Source organism: Oncorhynchus masou, chromosome 30 (genome assembly GCF_036934945.1).
Source record: "Oncorhynchus masou masou isolate Uvic2021 chromosome 30, UVic_Omas_1.1, whole genome shotgun sequence".
Lineage (NCBI taxonomy): Eukaryota > Metazoa > Chordata > Actinopteri > Salmoniformes > Salmonidae > Oncorhynchus > Oncorhynchus masou.
In genome coordinates, this window is record NC_088241.1 from 17,447,152 (window position 1) to 17,453,970 (window position 6,819).

A 6,819-nucleotide genomic window follows, 5' to 3' on the forward strand; every position below is an offset into this window, starting at 1 on the left:
GATTAAGGCAGCCCCCCACACCTGTTTGATTCAGATGGGTTGGGTTAAATGCGGAAGACACATTTCAATTGAATGCATTCAGTTGTACAACTGACTAGGTATCCCCCTTTTCTTTGTTGGAGGTAGCCTCGGGTCTCTAGTGGCGCATGTCATTATTGACCTCGTCCCCCCACCCCCACACACACAGATTAACAGACACAATCACTGTCAACATGCAATCCTTCGTTTATACATTTCTGTGGAAATGTCTTATGATTAAAAGCAGGGTTCGAATTGAGGGGGTATGTGAGGATATAGGCCTTGTTAAGGAGACGTGCAAAAAGCATATGCTACCACTTGTTTGCTTAGCCATAGGAAAAGCAACGGTCCAAATTTTATAAAGCTATCTCGGCTATAACAATGATAAACTCCAGGCTTATTTTCGCATAGTCTACTAGCATATCAAAGGTCTTGCTCAGCCCAAACATCACAGGAAAATGTGCTTGGTTTATTGAATGCTCTGCAATGTAGAGCTATGCCTAATGCAAAATACAAAAAAGTTAGAATCGGTATGGGTCTATGCATTGGCCAAACAGTTTAAAAGATAAAAACATGAATTATTCAGGAGAATCCCATTGAATCAGGCTATTCATTTCAGTGCAGTTGCGTTCTTACGCATATCATTAGACTAAACGGAACTGAAAACACCACAGCCTGTTTTGATCACAGTTCATGTTGAAACCTTCACATTTATGCTGTCATCCCCCACATCATATTTGTTCCAATTAGGCTAAATGTATTCCTATTAATTTGCATAGGCTAACCATTGTGGTTAATGTTATTTACCATCTGAACAGGCATCAGGGTAAATATAATATAATTTCAGTCCTCAATTATGTTTAAAAGAAATCATAGCTCTTTAGTACACCCTTGTGGTTGAATATATATATTATATGTCTTCCGATACAATTAATAATATTGAACTAAGAAATACCATCAAGGGATACATTACAATTTACAATAAAGAACACCTTATGAAACAGCTGTGAAAACCAATCTAGCAATATTTTAGATTTAAATACATAACCATTTTAAAAAAATTGCTACATATGTGTCAATTTACTTTCAGATTTGTTGTACACTCACATGGCAATCAGACTGAAATACAGAATTCTGGTGTGTGGAATATAGAGGAGGTGGATATTGTGTGGATGGGAGGTTCTGCCTGTCACTTGTTTTTCAACAGGTAGTCAGTTTTGGAAGATGGACTCAATTAGGGAAACTGCAAATTCCAGGCGCTGCTGCTGCCCTGTTTGTTCTGAGTGTTTGCAGTGCTAGTGTTTTTAGCTAATCTGTGTATCTCACATTATGCGCCCAGTATGATAGTGTTCTTGCTCTTTCTTAGCAGATAATGACAACATGACATTAACAGTAGCTGTAGATGATGTAATGAAAAGTTGGAGGGTGGTTGGTAATGGAGGACATCAGGTGGATCCATGTCTGAGTGTAAAGCAGAGCCCCTAGGTCCTGGAGAACCGGAGCAGAGTAAAGGGAACAGGTTAGGAGACAGATGTACACAAGCAAACACACAGGTTAAATGATTATCAGGTATGTAAAATGATGTACAGTATGTACAGGTATGTACAGTTATTGAAAGATTTAATTAAAATGTTTGATCAGACATGCACTTATGTTAATGGCAGACAGAAAATAAAGGATACCTGTCTATAATTGTTTATGTCAGTGGGGTTGATGAGGGAGGTAAGGGATGGTCCCTGGAAAAGATAGAGAGATGAGTTGTGAGAGAAACTCCAGGATGGTGTCATGACCACTGGAGTCTTAACAGTACCTACGTGGACCCAGTTGTTAGCCTTGAGATGGACTATTTGGAGAAACCCCTGTGCCAGTGTTGGTACTGCTAACAGCATGGTGATGCCGACCCACCACGAAGCGGCAAATGCATATAGTTATCATCTGAGATTTTTATAAATCAAATCAAATTTTATTTGTCACATACACATGGTTAGCAGATGTTAATGCGAGTGTAGCGAAATGCTTGTGCTTCTAGTTCCGACAATGCAGTAATAACCAACAAGTAATCTAACTAAAAATTCCTAATCTACTGTCTTATACACAGTGTAAGGGGATAAAGAATATGTACATAAGGATATATGAGTGAGTGATGGTACAGAGCAGCATAGGCAAGATACAGTAGATGGTATCGAGTACAGTATATACATGTGAGATGAGTATGTAAACAAAGTGGCATAGTTAAAGTGGCTAGTGATACATGTATTACATAAGGATGCAGTCGATGATATAGAGTACAGTATATAGGTATGCATATGAGATGATTAATGTAGGGTAAGTAACATTATATAAGGTAGCATTGTTTAAAGTGGCTAGTGATATATTTACAACATTTCCCATCAATTCCCATTATTAAAGTGGCTGGAGTTGAGACAGTGTCAGTGTGTAGGCAGCAGCCACTCAATGTTAGTGGTGGCTGTTTAACAGTCTGATGGCCTTGAGATAGAAGCTGTTTTTCAGTCTCTCGGTCCCAGCTTTGATGCACCTGTACTGACCTCGCCTTCTGGATGATAGCGGGGTGAACAGGCAGTGGCTCGGGTGGTAGATGTCCTTGATGATCTTTATGGCCTTCCTGTAACATCGGGTGGTGTAGGTGTCCTGGAGGGCAGGTAGTTTGCCCCCGATGATGCGTTGTGCAGACCTCACTACCCTCTGGAGAGCCTTACGGTTGAGGGCGGAGCAGTTGCCGTACCAGGCGGTGATACAGCCCGCCAGGATGCTCTCGATTGTGCCTCTGTAGAAGTTTGTGAGTGCTTTTGGTGACAAGCCGAATTTCTATTCACCTTAACGGATGGTGACCCCAGCTAGGAGTGAAAGAGAAGCAAGGTTTCCCAGTTCTCGCCTTTCTTTCATCTTTCTTCCAAGCCAAGTCATTCTCCCAGATGTCGAATCACTTGGTCCCCATGATTCTCCTCCGGTGGCCCTCCTCCTGTTTCTCCTGCGCCTTGTCCATGTTCAGTCTCAGCTTGATTGATAATTTAAATAAATGAAATTATATTTCATATTATTACAAATGCATCTCTTATGTATCTCTTGGAAGGCCTGAAAATAAATTAACAGCGGACAATAATGTTGACCTGGTATAAAAAAACCCACATCCTTCTCAGTCCGTGCCTGAAGGTGGTCCTTGAAGGTGTTCTGATCTGGTACGACAACTTCCACATCAGGTGGAGTATCAGTGACCTCAAAGTACGTTATACAAAAATAGCAATAGAAATACACAAAGTCAATCACACATTTTTTAGACTACAGTATAGGCAATAATTTTATATACAATTGCATTGTATACCTCAGTAAACAGCGGCAACTCCCGTCCGTACAGTAGGTGATAGGGTGAGTACTCTGGAGGCCTTGATGCTGCTGTTGTGTGCAAAGATAATTACCTTCAGGTTGTCCTCCCACCATTATTGGAGCCAGTCAAGGGACTTGCCCATGGCAGTCTTGAGGGTGTGGTTTGTCTGTTCATCCAAACCTGGATGAGGGGCTAGGAAAGGGATATCTATTAACAATGCAAGATATTGAAATGTCTGATTATGTACCATGGAAAAAACAAAACTAATTGTAAAAAATAAACAAACTAACACAAACCATTGGTGACAGAATATAACCTATAACAACTCTACCTTGTTCCAGAGTTTACGACCTCGGTCACTCAAGATGACCTCAGGAGAACCATGGGTGTTTGAAGATCTCCATCATCGCCTTGGAAGTGGCCTCGCCAGTCTGGGATCATACAAAAGAAAACACATTTTTGGTTCCAAGCACCCTTTTTAAATGGGTTACAGAAGGGAATTTAGAGTTAAGCACGTTCTCTTCATTTGCAGAGCTTAATGGGTATTGCTTCCACCCAATTGGTAAAATAATCAGTCGCCATCAGGCAAGACAGGTACTCATCTTTAAGCACAAGGTGACAAATTTAAACATTGTGTTCTCTCTGATATGACATTCATTGAAATCAAAATAATTTCAGATATAATAGAATGTGATTGATAAACAAACTGTTGTTTCACTTGCCCAGCTGTCCACTTCCTTGACAATCCCATGCCAAAAGAAGTGTCTGTTGATTTTGGCAATCATGTGCTAGACCCTGAAATGGCCAACATGCATCTCGGTCAGCATGCTCTCCGTTTCCTCTGTGAAAAAATACCTTCCTGTGTGGCTGGCGATCCTTCCCAGGCTTGAATTTCTCAAGAGTTCACAAAGAGTCACGAATTTGTATATATTTTACTATACTGTAAGTGCTACGGATTTATTGTTACACGGAGTGTTATTTTGTTCGTCGGGCAGCCGATAGTTCAACGAGGGAGCGACACAATGCGCTCCTATCATTTACATTGAGTTTATTAGATTCGAATCTGGCTGTGATTTCCTGTCTTTCGTTAAAACTAGCATAGTGCAAAGAAATGTTAATTCGGATTGTGCGTGAGTTTCTGCGTTAATTTGTTCATACTTTGAGAACTTGCTACCAAGCTCGTGTGTATCATAAAAAACATTGTGTTTTCTATTCTGAACTGAAGATGTGTTACCACGTTGTTTTAGCCTATTGGTGATAGTCATATACTCTGTAATTCTGTAATGTATAATATATTTCATGTACACTGTAATTGTCTGAGTGTCAATTCTTTCGTCCTATTAGTTAAATAGAGTAACTGCATTCCTCGTTTTACAGAGTAATTATTTGATTGACCAAATGCTTATAATTTAGAAGGTCTATTGGTAGTTGTTATTTGCACATACCGTAGCATACTCTTGGGACCACCTTGACATCTCTGATCTGCTTGCCTCAATTAATTAATGCTAGAACATTGGTTTCCAGGATTAGTTATTTGTATCAAGTCTCTTAATAATTGCATAACGGTGTAAGTTAGAAATGTTCATTATAGTCATACTGAGTCAGTGATACAATGATTCACTATCTTGCTAGATCCTCCAGAGATACACAGGGCCTGTTGCATTTCTTTTTACAGAAAACCACGGCAATAAAGGTGCTATCTAGATCCTAAAATGATTATTCCGCTGTCCCCATAGGATAACCCTTTGAAGAACCCCTTTGGTGCCTAGGTATAACCATGTTGTGTTCCATTCTACAGATGGTTCTACATGGAACCCAAAAGGGTTGTTACTCGAACCAAAACTTTGGGTTCTTTCAACAAGTTCAACCTGTTCAGTTTACACCATTTCATTTCTACTCCAACATCTGCCTGGTATTCAAAATAAAACGGCATAAACACCACCATCTAATAGGTAACAGTGACATTTTTTATGCAACAGAATACACACTAAAAACACATTACATTTCAATAGTTGCAATAAGTTAGTTTGATTACTTTGATTAGATTATGTGTTTGTGTCTTTTAATGTCCTGTTCAGTTTACACGTAAATAATATTGCCTACGTGCTTTCGAGAATGCGTTATCAACTCGTTATCAACTAAAAAGTACTTGGACTTATAAACACAGTAGGCCTAAATATTTCCTAACGATATCACAACTTAAATATAGCCTACTTACTCCTCAATTGGATCAAGGACATCTTGGTAATTCTTTTCATCATCTCTAAAGAAACTATCTTGGGCAGACACTCGAAAACTTGAAAATAAATGAATGTCTGTGTCGCTGCTGTGCTCTCAAATACCGTGCCCGTCTCTCACTCTATCTGGATTCCCTGGGACGTCCTTACCCTAAACCATAAACTAACATTAAACTTAACCATTTTACATTTATTCTTGCCTAGTGGTTAGAGCATTGTGCCAGTAACCAAAAGGTTGCTAGATTGAATCCCTGAGCTGACAAGGTTTAAAAAAAATCTGTCGTTCTGCAACCTGAACAAGGCAGTTAACCCACTGTCCCTAGGCCGCCATTGTTAAGAATAATTTGTTCTTAACTGACTTGCCTAGTTACATTTTTTTTAAAGAATAGAGGTAGGAACATCCCAAGCATCCCGAAAAGCATGGACCCTCTGGGAAAGTCTATGAACTGCTCTATTCGACTGAAGGGACATCGCAAGGATACCAAATAGCAACTATGAACTCCTCTGAAAGCTGTGGACACAACTCTTATTGGTTGGGAACTGGTAACAACACAGTCTGAGATTGGCTAACGAAGTTTAGCTCTGTATACAGTGAGATAAAAAAAACATACCATTCCATGAGGTGTTGAGGGAAAGACAGATATTTTTTTTTTTTTTCACCTTTATTTAACCAGGTAGGCAAGTTGAGAACAAGTTCTCATTTACAATTGCGACCTGGTCAAGATAAAAGCAAAGCAGTTCGACACATACAACAACACAGAGTTACATACGGAGTAAAACAAACATACAGTCAATAATACAGTAGAAAAATAAGTCTATATACAATGTGAGCAATTGAGGTGAGATAAGGGAAGTAAAGGTAAAAAAATCACCCCGCTCCTCCGCTCTCTCCACTGCTCTCTCCACTGGCTTCCAGTTGAAGATTCGCTTCCAGTTGAAGCTCGCATCCGCTACAAGACCATACGGAGCTGTGAACGGCACCGCAGTACCTCCAAATACAATATCCTCGCCTCCCTACCATTGAGGAAGTACAGTTCCCGCTCAGCCCAGTCAAAACTGTTCGCTGCTCTGGCCCCCCAATGGTGGAACAAACTCCCTCACGACGCCAGGACAGCGGAGTCAATCACCACCTTCCGGAGACACCTGAAACCCCACCTCTTCAAGTAAGATAAGTAATCCTTCTCACCACCCCCCTTAATGATTTAGATGCACTATTGTAAA

At 40.1% G+C, this 6,819-nt stretch overlaps 1 long non-coding RNA gene across 2 annotated transcripts; it reads right to left on the minus strand.

Moving 5' to 3' along the window:
* Positions 1 to 741: 741 nt before the first annotated feature.
* On the minus strand, positions 742 to 5,776 carry LOC135523099 (uncharacterized). 2 transcript variants are annotated; one of them, XR_010452772.1, is made up of 5 exons: positions 5,580 to 5,776; positions 3,693 to 3,792; positions 3,453 to 3,553; positions 1,701 to 1,754; positions 742 to 1,506 (listed from the first exon to the last, which is right to left on the minus strand). It is a non-coding gene; the product is annotated as an uncharacterized LOC135523099 (long non-coding RNA). The 2 variants fall into 2 exon arrangements; XR_010452771.1 differs by lacking the exons at positions 742 to 1,506; positions 1,701 to 1,754 and having other exon boundaries at positions 2,580 to 3,553.
* Positions 5,777 to 6,819: the final 1,043 nt, after the last annotated feature.